The 16056-nt window shown below is 35.7% G+C and overlaps 1 long non-coding RNA gene across 2 annotated transcripts in view; it reads left to right on the plus strand.

Moving 5' to 3' along the window:
* Positions 1 to 12235, plus strand: part of LOC125251598 — a 40505-nt gene extending 28270 nt beyond the window's left edge. For both annotated transcript variants that reach the window (XR_007181038.1, XR_007181037.1), the window contains one exon: positions 11930 to 12235. This is a non-coding gene — a long non-coding RNA (uncharacterized LOC125251598). The remainder of the gene's footprint in view (positions 1 to 11929) is intronic.
* Positions 12236 to 16056: the final 3821 nt, after the last annotated feature.

Below are 16056 nucleotides of genomic sequence, written 5' to 3' on the forward strand. Positions count from 1 at the left end.
GTTAAATGTGGTTAAAGTTACCATCGTTTCTTACTGTATTCACGGAGACAAGAGCCGTCGTTATTTTCATTATTAAACACTTGCAGTCTGTATAATGCATAAACACAACTTCATTCTTTATAAATCTCTCCAACAGTGTAGCATTAGCCGTTAGCCACGGATCACAGCCTCAAATTCATTCAGAATCAAATGTAAACAATATAACAGTATACAATACTCACATAATCCGACGCATGCATGCAGTATGCATGACGAACACTTTGTAAAGATCCATTTTGAGGGTTATATTAGCTGTGTGAACTTTGTTTATGCACTGTTTAAGGCAAGCGCGAGCTCCGGGGACCACAACCTGAATCGGCGCATTTCTAATTATGCCCCAAAATAGGCAGTTAAAAAAATTAATTAAAAAAAACCTATGGGGTATTTTGAGCTGAAACTTCACAGACACATTCAGGGGACACCTTAGACTTATATTACATCTTGTAAAAAAACATTCGATGGCACCTTTAAGAAAAAAACTCACTTAATTTTGACTTATTTTTCCTAAAAACAAGAAAATTATTTTTACTTGTCAAGAAAATGCTTCTTGATCTAAGAATTTTTAGATATTTGGACTAGAAACAAGACAAAAATTCTAAGTAAGAACAGCATTTTTTGCAGTGTAATACATTAACTAATGCTAACAAATGAGACCTTATTGTAAAGTGTTACCGGTATGAATAGTATATTCTTATTGCATGAAAAATGGGAAATGCATCTAAAGAGAGTTTTGCTTTATCCATTATGTCTAGAGCAGATGTCTAGACATCTTTTGAGAATATGTATTCCCTCTATAGTTAGACAAAAATTCTTAATTTGTTCATGTGAAATGGGTGGATTCAAATGTTATGTAATGGGTAACAGAGAGTAATTTTGAAAAGCTCCCTTGAAAGATGTGATGAATGCATCTTGGGTAGAATTTACATTATTATTTTTATCTCACGATTAGCTTCGCTAGTAGTAATTATAGGGGATTATATGTAACCATAGGGGTGTTTCTTGAGCTCCGTCTCATGTTACAGTGGAAACTGGAGATGCATGTCAGATCTGATCTTTGACAAATTTGTTTTATTCATATTAATGCAGAACATTCCATAAGGTCCATGATTGTAGGTCATGGATGCGCGAGTTACTCATCAACGGCGGTGGTGCACGTTCCTTCTGAACACCTTGATGGACATGGGATCGGGCGGTGCATTTGTCACTTGTGGAATCTTCTCAGACATGGGCTGGGTCCTCTCAGCTCCACAGGGGTTTGTGGTCTGGGCTAGCCTGGGCACACCATACTCAGCTCTGAAGGTATATGAGAGCCACGCCAAAAATCTACAGAGGAAGCCTGTTATTTTCTCCTGTCTTTGAGAACTTCACTTCCTGCTGGAGAGCAGCGTGAAATAAGATTTTTGCTGCAGGGTGCTGAAGTTAGAGATGTTTAAGGACGCCGAACTTCTTTTCAAAAATAGTTGTATGTGGACGCAGGGTATGCCTGCAAATCAGACCTTCACTGTCTGTCCTTTAAAGGGTTAGTTCACCCAAAAATGAAAATTCTGTCATTAATTACTCACCCTCATGTCTTTCCACTCCCGTAAGACCTTCGTTCATCTTCGGAACACAAATTAAGATATTTTTGATGAAATCCAGTGAGGCCTCTATTGAGAGCAAAGCCATTCAAACTCTCAAGGTCCATAAAGGTACTAAAACATATTAGAAACAGTTCATGTGAGTTCAGTGGTTCTGCACCTTTTGTGCATCAAAAAAACAAAAAAAAAAGACTTTTCAACAATATTTATATGGGCCGATTTCAAAACACTGCTTCGGAGCTTTACAAATCGAATCAGTGAATCTGAGCGCCAAAGTCACGTGATTTCAGCAGTTTAGCCGTCTGATAGGAGATCTGAATCACTGATTCGAAACAAAGGATTCATAAAGCTCAGAAGCTTCATGAAGCAGTGTTTTGAAATCGGACCATATACAGTAGATATTGTTGAAAAGTCATTATTTTTGGGGGGTTTTTGGCGCACAAAAAGTATTCTTGTCGCTTTATAATATTAAGGTTGAACCTCTGAACTCACATGAACTGTTTCTAATATGTTTTTAGTACCTTTATGGACCTTGAAATTTTCATTTTTGTGTGAACTAACCCTTTAAGTTCACTGCAACACAACAATAGACTTATTGTCTATTTTTTGTGGATTGATTTAGTCATAAAATTGAAAGTTCCAGTTGCATGTTATTGAAGTACATTGTGTTTGAATCCTAAATTTATTTTCAGAGCAGGATTAACTTGTTTATGAATGACTTTGGTAAAAGTTTTAAATACCACTCTATAGAATATCTAAATATGGAATATCTTAGCACTTAGCATTATGCAAACGCATAGATTTTAGTATTTGAAAAAAACTTTATTTGCAGGGCTACATATTAAGAAACACCAATGCGTATCAGGACAAACAAGCCTTAAAGGGTTAGTTCACCCAAAAATGAAAATTCTGTCATTTATTACTAACCCTCATGCCGTTCCACACCTGTAAGACCTTCGTTAATCTTCAGAACACAAATTAAGATATTTTTGTTGAAATCCGATGGCTCTTTGAGGCCTGCGTAGGATGCAATGGACACTTCCTCTCTCAAGATCCATAAAGGTACTAAAAACATATTTAAATCGGTTCATGTGAGTACAGTGGTCCAATATTAATATTATAAAGCGACGAGAATATTTTTGGAGCACCAAAAAAACAAAATAACATCTTATTTGGTGATGGCCGATTTCAAAACACTGCTTCATGAAGCATCGGAGCATAAATGAATCAGTGTATCGAATCATGCTTCAGATCGCGTGTCAAACTGCCAACGGCTGAAATCACGTGACACGCTCTGAACAGCAGATTCGACACACTGATTCATTTGTGAATCTTCCTGAAGCAGTGTTTTGAAATCGGCCATCACTAAATAAGTCGTTATTTAGTTATTTTGTTGCTCCAAAAATATTCTCGTTGCTTTATAATATTAATATTGAGCCACTGTACTCAAATGAACCGATTTAAATATGTGTTTAGTACCTTTATGGATCTTGAGAGAGGAAGTGTCCATTGCTCCCTATGGAGGCCTCACTGAGCCATCGGACTTCAACTAAAATATCTTAATTTGTGTTATGAAGATTAACGAAGGTCTTACGGGTGTGGAAAGACATAAGGGTGAGTAATAAATGACAGAATTTTCATTTTTGGGTGAACTAACCCTTTAATTTTGGGCCTTTATATTGGCACATATAATCTATTACTCATAGGTGTAAATCTGAGTTCGTGTCTGGACTCGAAAAAATTGACTTGAAATTTGACTTTATGTCTCAGTACTTTTTGTCCATAAAATAAAAGACAGTGGGGTCCAGTGTTGTTTTGGACTTTGTTTTATCATTGTGACAAAAATAGCTGAAACAATCTTCAAAATATCAGATTTGGACTGACACAATTTTAATTTTTGGGTTACTTCTGATCTGACATTTTGCACTATGAAATGTTTTCTGTTTTTATTTGTGGGGTCATCTTAATGCTATATCACATCCCTAGACTAGTGTTGTCAGTTAAAATTCATAATTCGTCTGTTTATGTCATACTATGTGTCTGTTGTGATCTGGAAGGCTGTTTGCCCGTATGAGATGGTGAGGTGACCTGCGCCAGGTGCGAGCCTCTTGATGCGCTAGGTTTTGCTCCAGATGGGAAAGTGTTCTGACCTTTTCCATGATTTCATAGAAAGCTTGCAGGGCCTTCCTGTTTCCAAGTGGCCTGACTGGATCTGGCTCAGAGAGATATCGCAATACAACACACACGGTTTCACCTTTCCTTATACCCCTGACACCTGGAAATGTCACAAATAGATGATTCCATCTAGTTTATGCAGTTTTCACCATCAGCGTCACCAAAACAGGCGTTGGCTCTTCATGCACAGTTACTCTTATAGCTTAAATCACATCGAGTTTCGTGCAAATGGTGTTGCGTTATAAACTGTCATGTTTTGGTGGAAGAGAACTACTTTTTTGTATTGTCTCAATGAGCGGTCCCAGTGGAGGAGATGCCGGCCATTATAAGTAATTATTCCTTTTTTGGGGTTGGATTTATTGTGATACATGAGGCAACTCTCATGTCTGTGGGAAATGATAATTACAAAATGGTTTTGAAACCTCTTTGTGAACAAGAGGCTTTTATATACAAAACACAAAATATCTCTGAACCTCCGCTGCAGTTCAGGCTAAATGAGACATACTTGAGTCTACACTCATGTACATGGAATGAGTGTTTGAAAACACCGCTGTTGTCTTCCTGTGCCTCACTATAGATTTTCCCATTCTGAAATTGCACAATTAATCAGTGAAGTGGCTTATTTTCATGCTGTTTGCCGTGACAGAAAGAAATGGGTGTAATTTTGGGATATCTTTTGTAGAGCTCTTAAAATACCATTATGCTCAGTTTACACGGTCATTTTATTTTATCCACATTTGTTGTTGCTGAGCTTTTTTTAAATTTCACGTTTCATGTTTTAGCCTCTTTTTTTTACAATAAGTATTTCCTGATTGTTTGTTTAGAAAACTATTTATTTTCTGACGTAATAAGGCCACAATTTTATCGGTAACTTGGGGGGTTTTAATGTTAGTAATGCATTTCTATTTTAGAAGCTTGAATCAGATAGACAGCATGACTTGCATGAATCAGACTCTAAGATAGATCATGAACCTCTGGAATGTTCTCAAAGCCTTCAAAGTCCATCTCTTTGCAGATCTCACCACTTCCGTTAGAAATGTCAACTGGGAACAGTTTGTTTGATCTCGGAGGTCCCTGGAGATCACAGCTTGTGAGGCGATGACATTGGCACAAGGGGGAAAAAAATGGGGAGCGAGAAAGAAAGACAGAGAAAGAGTTTGAAGAGGCTTCAGTTACAGTGAACACAATATGTCAAAGATGGAGATGGGGGGGGATGGGTGATTCCTTCCGTATTTTTAGAAAATTGTCACTCTGAGAAAGACAGAGGTGAGAGAGAACTGGAGGAAGGGAAGCATGATCATGAGAAGGTGATACTGCCCTCTGGCAATGGGACAAATTACCACCTTTTCTTTTTGGTCTCTTGTTTTGAGAGGTCATGCCTGCTTATCAGTGTTTCCCCTAGGCTTCAGCAACAGGTGTAGTTCTCTAAGGGATTATATAACGGTTCCAACATTTACAGCATATAACAGTTTTAATACCAGTTATTCAAATTATACCCAGTTCATGCCAACTTTAAATATGACTTAAATGGGGTCATTCTTCTATAAAATATTTGTGTGTAATATCCTCTAGACTGTATATTTGATATATATATATATATATATATATATATATATATATATATATATATATATATATTATAATGTATTTCTGAATGCAAACTAATAAGGTCAATAAGTATCACAGAAATCACAATTTCTGTTAAAATTTTAATATAATCTAATATGATCATATTAGGGAGTGATTTGTTTGTTTAGTATTTATTTCCTGATTTATTAAACAGTGTGTGTAAAAAGGAGCAAAAATGAGTGCTAGAATAAAAGAAATGAGATAACAAATAAGTGTAAAAATAATTATTATATATATATATATATATATATATATATATATATATATAACTCTGTTTATTCATTTAATTGTTGGACTGCATTTATTCTGTAAAAATACAGAAAAAACAGCAATATTGTCAAATATTATTACAATTTAAAATAAGGTTTTCTATTTTAAAATACTTTAAAATATAATTTATTTCTGTGATGCAAAGCTGAATTTTCATCAGCCGTCACTCTAGTCACAGTCAGAGTCACATGATCCTTCAGAAATCATTCTAATATGCTTTAACAATTTATATTATTACATAATTATTACATTATATTATTGCATATTATTACAAATATTATTACAAGTTTTATATATATATATATATATATATATATATATATATATATATATATATATATATATATAAATAAAACTCTGTTTATTATAACAATTATAGGCTAATTTTACCTTAATATACCATAGGAATATTTTATAGAAATATTTTACAAACAAGGTTTTCATAGTCAAACTTCCCAAAATTTGGTATCTCTGAAAAACACAAATTAGTATTTTAATGACAGTAGTATTTGCAACATGTATTAAGAAATAAAAGACAATCAAAACATTTTCTACAGAAGATGAAAAAGAATTGGCGAGTCTCAGGAAGTTATTCCTTATTTAATGTAGTATTGCTTTGTCCAGATCACTGAATTACTTCTTAGACACTGGAACCAATGAAGTGCCTGAGGATACAGAAGACTCTTCGCCGGCGTATTCTGGACCAAACTGTCAAAGAGCAGAGTCTGTGGGAGCAGGTAACCGTGCTCCGTAGACAGAGAGGGTGGGGTGTCGCCATGCCATAGCTCTTGGATTTTCTCACAGTGAGATGAATAATCTTCGCCTGGTTATCCTGCTTCATGCCCCGGAGGCATCCTTAATCGCCCGCCCCCCTCCTCCTCGATCTCAGCCAGGCCACCGCAGATCCGTTTACCCCTCAGACAGCGGTTACAAAACAGGCCTCTGAAAGGAGTGGACTTGCGTTACAGTTTCTGTGTGCATGCTTTTGCTCTTTTTAATTACCTTTTGTAAGATGCGCTATATGGTTTCAGGCACCTGGGAGACCATCATATAGAAAAAATACTATGGCTGTGTTTGCCTCGAGGCGCTGGCAGGGGATGTAGTACATTAAGACAAACAGTCTGTACTGCAGCAGGTTCTCCAGGGATGGAGAAGAGGCTTCTCTAGCAGCCTTTTGCGTCCCGCCACTGGATACTGACTGCCTACAGCAGGGTTAAGGCGGGAAATATCTGCATAACAGGGAGCAGAGAGTAACTCTAGATTGTGGATGTAATATCAGTCCAAATGTTACAGTGTATGTCATCATGTATGCAGAGGGACATCTTTTCAGTTATGCTAATCCACTTCTCTGATTGCCTTTGCACGCAATGCAGATCCTTGTGAACAAAACAGAGGTTTAACAAGGAAGTGTTTAACAGGTCTGTTGCTTCACCTGCCAAATTATGTATTTACCTTTATTTGTAGCTAACGGTCTACCAAAAAAAGTAGTTTTTTGAATATTCCGTGTCAATTTTAAAAATTCTAGCTAGTTTTATACAGTACAAAAACTAACTAAAAAACTAAAAATATATATATAATTACTCCAGTCTTCAGTGTTACATGATCCTTCAGAAATGTGCTGATTCAAAATGTCTTCTCATCAATGTTGAAAGCAGTTGTGCTGCCTAATATTTTTGTAAAAAAACTATTTATGATAGTAAAGACTTTTAATGTTAGAAAAGATTTCTATTTTGAATTAATGCTGTTTTTTTTTTACTTTTTATTCAAATCCTGAAAAAAGTATCACATGTTCCAAAAAATATATTAAGCAGCACAACTGTTTCCAACATTGATAATAAATGAGTATCAAATCAGCATATTAGAATGATTTCTGAAGGATCATGTGACTCTGACTGTGACTAGAGTGACGGCTGATGAAAATTCAACTTTGCATCACAGAAATAAATTATATTTTAAAGTATTTTAAAATAGAAAACCTTATTTTAAATTGTAATAATATTTGACAATATTACTGTTTTTTCTGTATTTTTACATAATAAATGCAGTCTTGATGAGCTTAAAATAGTAATAGTAATAGTATGTATATATATATATGTATATATATATGTATATATATGTGTGTGAATAGAGCTTAAAAGAACGTCACCTCATCTTCTCTGACAGGCGCCCTGCACGTGCAGCTGACATAAACCACACTTTCAGTAAACAAAAAGAAAATCCTATCCAGTGGTGAAGTGTTTTCTGTGTTGACAAATCTTTTGCCATGTCCTAATAACAGTCACGATTCGCATGCAACGCGTCAACGTCCGCTAATGTCTGATTCGCGACCTAATGATTTGAACAGATTCATTTTAATGAATCATGAAAACAACTGATCTGTCCACACGGTCTATAATGAATCATTTACTCGAACAACTCTGAAATGAGAACATAAGTGTGCTTACCCCATTTAGCAAGAGTGGTTAGTAAAATTAGCCTTAATAATCCACAATATTTTCAGGTTATTTAAATGACAATGTCTAGTAAATTAGGCCTACCTATAAAATCAGTTAGTTTAGACTGGAGTGAGGTGAAACCAGAACAAAGCAAGTTGTTGTTAGCTAGGTGCATTCAATTGTATATGGTAGAAAATTATATTATTAGTTAATATAACTTCTAAATGTTACTTTTTAATACTTTTCAGGTTTAGCAAAAAAGCATCTTCTCTTACAAAGCTATAAAATCACTTTTTTTTTTCTTTTTTTTTTTTTGCAAAGAGGGCAAGAAAGAATTACAGTGAGAGTGACGGGTACTTTATTGTCAGTATCGGGCTCGCAGATCACGTGGGTAGGGCACTTATTACTGTTTGTGTGGATGACCATGTCTGTCACCACCGAAGACCATTTTTGACCCAGGAAAAACCCTGCATTGATTATTCATTTGAATTTAAATATTTAATACTTTCACATCAAAAAGTATGTATGCAATTAATTTAGATTAATTAATCACAGAGTATGTAATTAATTAAATTAAAATTTTTAATCGATTGACAGCCCTAATATATATATATATATATATATATATATATACACAGTCGTGCTCAAAATTATTCATACCCTTGGTAAATATGACCAAAGAAGGCTGTGAAAATAAATCTGCATCGTTAATACTTTTGATCTTTTATTTAAAAAATCTACAAAAATCCAACCTTTCATTGGAGAATAATAATTTTAAATGGGGGGAAAATCTCATTATGAGAGAAATGTTTTTCTCTAATACACACTGCTCACAATTAATCATACCCTTTTATTCAATACTTTTTGCAACCTCCTTTTCCCAAGATAACCGCTCTGAGTCTTCTTCTATAATGCCTCATGAGTTTGGAGAACACCTGACAAGAGATCAGAGACCATTCTTCCATACAGAATCTCTCAAGATCCTTCAGATTCCCAGCTCCATGTTGGTGCTTTTTCTCTTCAGTTCACTCCACTCATTTTCTTTAGGTTTCAGGTCAGGGAACTGGGATGGCCATGGAAGAAGCTTCATTTTGTGCTCAGTGACACATTTTTGTGTTGGTTTTAATATTTGTTTTGGATCATAGTCCTGATGGAAGATCCAACTACAGCCCATTATATGACTTCTAACAGGGACAGTCAGGTTTTGATTTTTTATCTGTTGGTATTTGATAGAATCCATTATTCCATGTGTGGAGCTGGGAATCTGAAGGATCTGGAGAGATTCTGCATGAAGGAATGGTCTCTGATCTCTTGTCAGGTGTTCTCCAAACTCATCAGGCATTATAGAAGAAGACTCAGAGCTGTTATCTTGGGAAAAGGAGGTTGCAAAAAGTATTGAATAAAAGGGTATGATTAATTGTGAGCAGTGTGTATTAGAGAAAAACAATTCTCTCATAATGAGATTTTCCCCCCATTTAAAATTATTATTCTCCAATGAAAGGTTGGATTTTTGTAGATTTTTTTAAATAAGAGATCAAAAGTATTAATGATGAAGATTTATTTTCACAGCCAGACCTTTGGTCATATTTACCAAGGGTATGAATAATTTTGAGCATGACTGTATATATTGAAAACATTAGCACTGTGAACAGCTTTTAACGCGACCTGATGGCATGGTGTTTTGATAAGACTTGTTTGAACACTTGAAAGCAGATAAGATCACAAGCTCATTGATATGAATGAGTCAACAATTCCGAGAAAGACATGAATAATCAGTAAAAACAACTTTAATGATGTTGGAATATTTTCAAATGTTTTAGCCCTTTATTAATCTGCAGCTGTCGGATAAAACCAAGGGACTACATATAACAGTAAACCACCCCACAAAAGCTCATTTCACATTAGGATGCATATTGCATTCCTAAATATTTTTTTTCCTCTTCCTTATCCACACATTCCAAGGGTGAAAACAAGATTCCCAAATATTTAAAATCGGCTTACATTTTCCAGTCATGTTTTTGTGACAAATATCTATGAAGACAATTACAGTATATATACACATACATTACATGTCATGTTTATTTAGAGCTATCATGGTTCTGACAGGATGTTTGTTACGTCGTGCAGGATGCCAGCATGTGCCACATTTAGGGGGGAAGCACAAAAGAAAACATTTTTGCCAGTGGCTGTGAACATTTGCGATTGGGAACTTTATCACAACCTGCAGCGGTAATAGTGTAATTAGTTGTTGGTTTTTCTCTTCATGTGGTCCTGCTCGATCTTTATCACAGGCGCCATTTCGAGGACTTGTGGAAAAAGGCGATGTGCAGTGAGCTGGGTCCGGTCGAGTTGTGTGGTCCGTGATGGGAACTGGCACGCTGTTGCTGCTGGTCTGTTTGTTTAAGAGGTTGCTTGAGCTCCCGATTGTGTCATATGCCTGTTACAACTCATTTGCAGGACACTAGGGACCTGAAATACCAATTCAGGCATGGCTCCTGTACTCCAGTGTCTGTACAAAGGAGACAGCGGCCTACACTTTCTCATGGATCAAATAGAAAACCTTTAGATCTACATAATAATATAGTAAAATGTCTACCAGAGACATGGGGATCAGTTTATGAGTAACACTAGACAAAACTGACCCTTTTACTGTCCTACATTTTTAATAGTATAAGTTTGATGAGGAAGTTTGTTGGTTCATTTTTTTTTTTTCGCTTACATTTTGACACGTGTGGAGCCACCCATCTTTAGAGAGCACAGGATTTGAGACTATAAATGTTGGATTAAAATACACACCATTTACATTTGAAGCCCATTTCCACCTCTGAGTAAAAAGTATAAAAAGGCAAGTATAAGATAAAGTTTAAAATACAAAATACATTTACTTTTCGAGGTATACTGTATACTGCATGATATAAGTCGCAATTGTGAAATATAAAATATTTATGCCCTGTCAAAAAAAATTCATGATCATAAAAATGTTTTCTTTTGTTAAATCAACTTAGATAATTAATGTAGTTCAGATAACATAATATTTTGAGTTTCTGTTGAATAAACCAATCGCCTTCATTGTATTAACTCAAATTTTTAATTTTAATGAACTCAAAATTTTAAGGCAACCAGGAAACTTACTTTTTCAAGTTAAACCAACAATTCTTTTTTACAGTGTGTGAAAAAAATGTAATTCTGAGAAATAACGTTGTTAATGCAAGGAACTCTACCATTGAAAAGTTTGGGGTTGGTAAGATTTTTTAATAATACATGTACATTTATCTGAAATAGACATATTTGTAATAATACAAGTCTTTACTGTCACCTTTGATCAATTTAATGCATTTTTGCTGAATGAAAGTATTAATTTATTTAAAAAAAAAAAAAAAAACTTTTAATGAGCCCAAACTTTTGAATGTTATAGTGTATAAAGTCACAATTAGTGTTTATTATTATTATTATTAGATGCATACAGGCTTCCATAGTTTGCCTGTAATGCTGTAGAAGTATGTTCCTTCATAGTTCATGTTAACTAAAGTAGTTATCTAATGTTAACTAATGAAACCTTATTGTAAACTGTTACCGATTCGAGGGTCAAAGGAACAGCAGTTTCGGTCCCTCTTGTTCCTAAGTCCAGCACCTTACAGCATATTGCTCTGTTAAGGTTTAATCAGCAGTAATCACTTCACTACAGACAAGAGTGACCAAAGGCGGGCTGAGATACTCTAACGGAAACACAAGAGGGGATGGAGAGATAACACCTCAGACTCTCTCAGCTCATAGATGTGTGAAGTGCACTCTCACTTTTCTCAGAATGGAGTGATATACGTGCCACCCTGAACGTTGAGGAAGCTTCATCTGGTTTCCTGTTCTTACCCTGCTGACCATGTGGTGAGAACGCCTGGCACAGATATACATGATACAGATGGACATCACTTCAACCGTACTCACTTTCCTGTACAATGTCTTGGTAAGATGACCCAACCAGGGCAGTTGAAGTCAATTTTATCAATTAACAAGTTTTTTTTTTTTTTTTTTTTTGGCGAAAAAACATGAATATTTTGTAAGGGATTACTTCACTTCAGAATTCTTATAATTTACTCACCCCCATGTCATCCAAGATGATTATGTCTTTCTTCAGTTGAAAAGAAATTAAGGTTTTTGAGGGAAACATTCCAGGATTTTTCTCCATATAGTGGACTTCAGTGAGGTTGAAGGTCCAAATTGCAGTTTCAGTGCAGCTTCAAAGAGCTCTACACGATCCCAGACAAAGAATAAGGGTCTTATCTAGTGAAACGATCTGTCATTTTCTAAAAAAAATAAAAATGTACATACTTTTTAACCACAAATGCTCATCTTGCACTAGCTCTGAAACTGCAATTTGGACCTTCAACCCCACTAAAGTCCAATATATGGAGAAAAATCCTGGAATGTTTTCCTCAAAAACCTTAATTTCTTTTCGACTGAATAAAGAAAGACATAAACATCTTGGATGACATGGGGGTGAGTAAATTATCAGGAAATTTGAATTCTGAAGTGAACTAATCCTTTAACTCTAGTTTCCAGATCTTGTGGTCTTGTGCCATCAGATCATCTGTGATAAACAAGCTCCACTGCTTATCCCACCAAGGGCTAAACTTCCCCTATCTTATTATTAAAGACCTGAGGCTTGTGAAATGCTGTTATCTGACTGTTGAAGAACAACTGAGACTAGGGCCAGCTCAGACACTCTTATCTCTGAAGGACTCATTACCCTCATATCCTGGGGAAAATAAACTACTGCGCTGTAGCATCTGTATGGAACAAGTGATGCCTTTTTAATAAATGTGAATCACATAGATCATTTGTTTTTGTAAGTTTTTATTTTTAGTCAAGTTTTAAAGTTTCATTTGCAATATGCTGCTTTGGTGCTTTTTAATCATTATCAATGTTGTAAACAGGTGTGCTGTTTAACATTTTAGTGGAAACCATAATACATTTTTTCAGAATTGTTTGATAAATGTGACCCTGGACCACAATAAGGGTAATTTTTTGAATATTTTGAATTTTGAATAAATAAGCTTTCCATTGATGTATGGTTTGTTAGAATATGACAGTATTTGGCTGAGATACAACTATTTGAAAATTCAGAATCTGAGGGTGCAAAAAAATGTAAATATTGAGAAAATCGCCTTTAAATTTGTCCAAATGAAGTCCTTAGCAATGCATATCCACTCACAAAAATACATTTTTGATATATTTACGGTTGGAAATTTACAAAATATCTTCATGGAACATGATCTTTACTTAATATCCTAATCATTTTTGGCATAAAAGAAAAATTGATAATTTTGACCCAATCAATGTATTGTTGGCTATTGCTACAAATATACCCGTGTGACTTATGACTGGTTTTGTGTTCCAGGGTCACAAATAGAAAGTTCAAAACATTTATTTGAGATGTTTTTGTTTTTGTCAATTTAATGTGTAATTTAATGTCAATTTGTGAATTCTTCTTGCAGGATAAAAGTACTGAATGTAGCAGCACATATGCACTTTATTATTTTATTATTGTTTGTAAGGAGTACAATAATGTAAAATACCATGGAAAAGCTGAACATAGCACTATTTTTATATTGTTTACATTCGTTCAATTTTTTATTATTATTAACATAAGCTCTGTGAAAATGTTGTAAGCACATGCAACATATTTTAATAACGTCCTCCTTCTTTCATTTTTCCTTCATGCCTTTGTCCTTCTGACAGTAGATGTCTTTAGGCAATTTAGGGTGGTTCAATTTAAGACTCTGCCACGTGAGAGGGCTCGTCGCCAAGCTCCGTTCCTCCCACAGAAACGTACGCTTGGCCTTCTCTTTCTTTCACCCTCAGCAGACAAATTGAAAGTAGATTATTGTTGGTGTGGCTCCTGGCTGACCTGGCATTAGTCCATGTCAGGAATTCCTGAGATGTGTGTGTCGGGAAGACCACCCTTTACCCCTGTAGATAATAGTCCTGCTCTGTTTCCAGGGAGTTCTCTCACTCTGCCTTCTGTAGTCTTATCCTGCTTGGCTATATACTGACATCAGCGCAGGGGAAAGAGAAGATGACTTGTGCCAAACAGAAACTCCTATTTGAGGTGCAGAATAGTGTTGGGAAGGACCTCTGGTCTTTTGGTTTCGGTACTGCTTTTGAAGCAGATATTTCGCTAATTGCTTGCATATGAATACAAAGACAGAGATTATTCCTGCCAGATTATACTTCATTAACATTACTATTTGGTGTGGTAATGATTATGATTATACCTGATAGTACTTTTCAACATTGCCATTTCATGCCTGAGAGAAGTTTAGAGGATTGGACATTTCAAGAGATAGTGATAGTTTTTTTTTTTTTTTTTTTTTGGGTCATCATTTACTCACCTTCATGTTGTGTTAAACCTTTCTTTTTGTCTGTGGATCACAAAAGAAGATATTTTGGATAATGTTTTTTTGTTCATACAATGAAAGTAAATGGGGTTCGGTGTTGTTTTGGACCCCACTGACTTTCATATGGACAAAACAGTTCTTCAAAATGGCTTATTTTGTGTTCCACATAAAAGTTTGTCACAATGCGAGGGTGAGTAAATGATGGGACAGAGCAGCCCGGTCTTGTCCAGTCAGGTGTGAACGAGCCTATGGTGAGTGTGAACCGACTGTTAGGCTCCCTGGAGTCTCAGAGTTATTAGCAGCTCAAAGACCTGATCGCTAACAGCCAATGCAGGACTAGTTCCACCTGTTTAAGCTCGAAAACACCCAGGATTGCTTCGAAAACTAAGCTGACTGTCAGAGTAGGGCTTTTCCTGAATGTCTGCTTGTCATGAGCAAGCATATAAAAGTAGAAAAATGCATTTCACACAAAAGGAGTGAAACAGAAGTCAACCAATTGCTTACCAGGAAAGTTATATTTGCATTTGGTGATTGGGCCATTTTTACTGCAGAATGAATCACTGATAATTGTTCCAGTTGGTTTGACTGATGTGTGGAGAGTATTTTAAGATTGTGAGTCTGAACATGCTGCTCACAGCATGCGGTTTCTTTTCAGCGGTAATTTGTTAGTTGTCATGTAAGTCCAGCCCAGGACTAGACTAAACCTAAGTGTTAAAATCCCATAGCAACTATTTGCCTCAAATATTTGGCTGTGAAATACGTTAATGACCTCACTCTGATAATGGTTAATTAGTTCCACTTAATTAGCCTGGTAATTCTGATTAATATCTTTTTAATCTCATTAAGAGTGCAAATGACGATGTTCGCAGTCTGATCCCACAAATCATTTGCAAGGAGTTCTCCATCGCAAACAAAGGAGGAATTAATGAAGGCGGCCTCATGCTGGTGTCTGGGTGTTTTAGTTGAGAACTACTAAATGGTGTAAAGATATTCATACCGAACTTGTGTGCATAGGGACATTTAAATGTTAAAATGGCAATTTGATATCTGAGATCTCGCAAGCAAGTCATTTATGTTTGGTTCTTTAAATTCAAGTTTAGCCAAAGGACACACTGCTCCATATAGAGAGAGCTCGCTTATTGTAAATGGATTAAGAACAGGTGACTATTTTAAAGTGATGAATAATTGTTGAAAAACATGTTTTTTTCTCTCTCTCATCAAACCTCCAGGGTGCTAACTGATAAACTGCCCCAGTTGGGTCACCTTACGGAGACTGCGCCGTACACATTGTGCAGGAAACTCAAGTAGTGTCGCTCACAATAGCAGGTCTATTTCATACATGCAGCGAGTCTTCTGTTGTGCTCATTTTTGGGTTGAAAGCCTGCAGGTACTGACGCTATGTTTTGGTTACACAATACGCAACATTGTTTTTCTTTTGCCAGGGATATTATGTGAAATGCTACGGCTTGTTGAGCCCAACCTGTTACAATAGGAGAAAGTGCGAGGGCTGTAATCGCACAGCTGATCGATATCTGA

Source organism: Megalobrama amblycephala, linkage group LG17 (assembly GCF_018812025.1).
Source record: "Megalobrama amblycephala isolate DHTTF-2021 linkage group LG17, ASM1881202v1, whole genome shotgun sequence".
NCBI lineage: Eukaryota > Metazoa > Chordata > Actinopteri > Cypriniformes > Xenocyprididae > Megalobrama > Megalobrama amblycephala.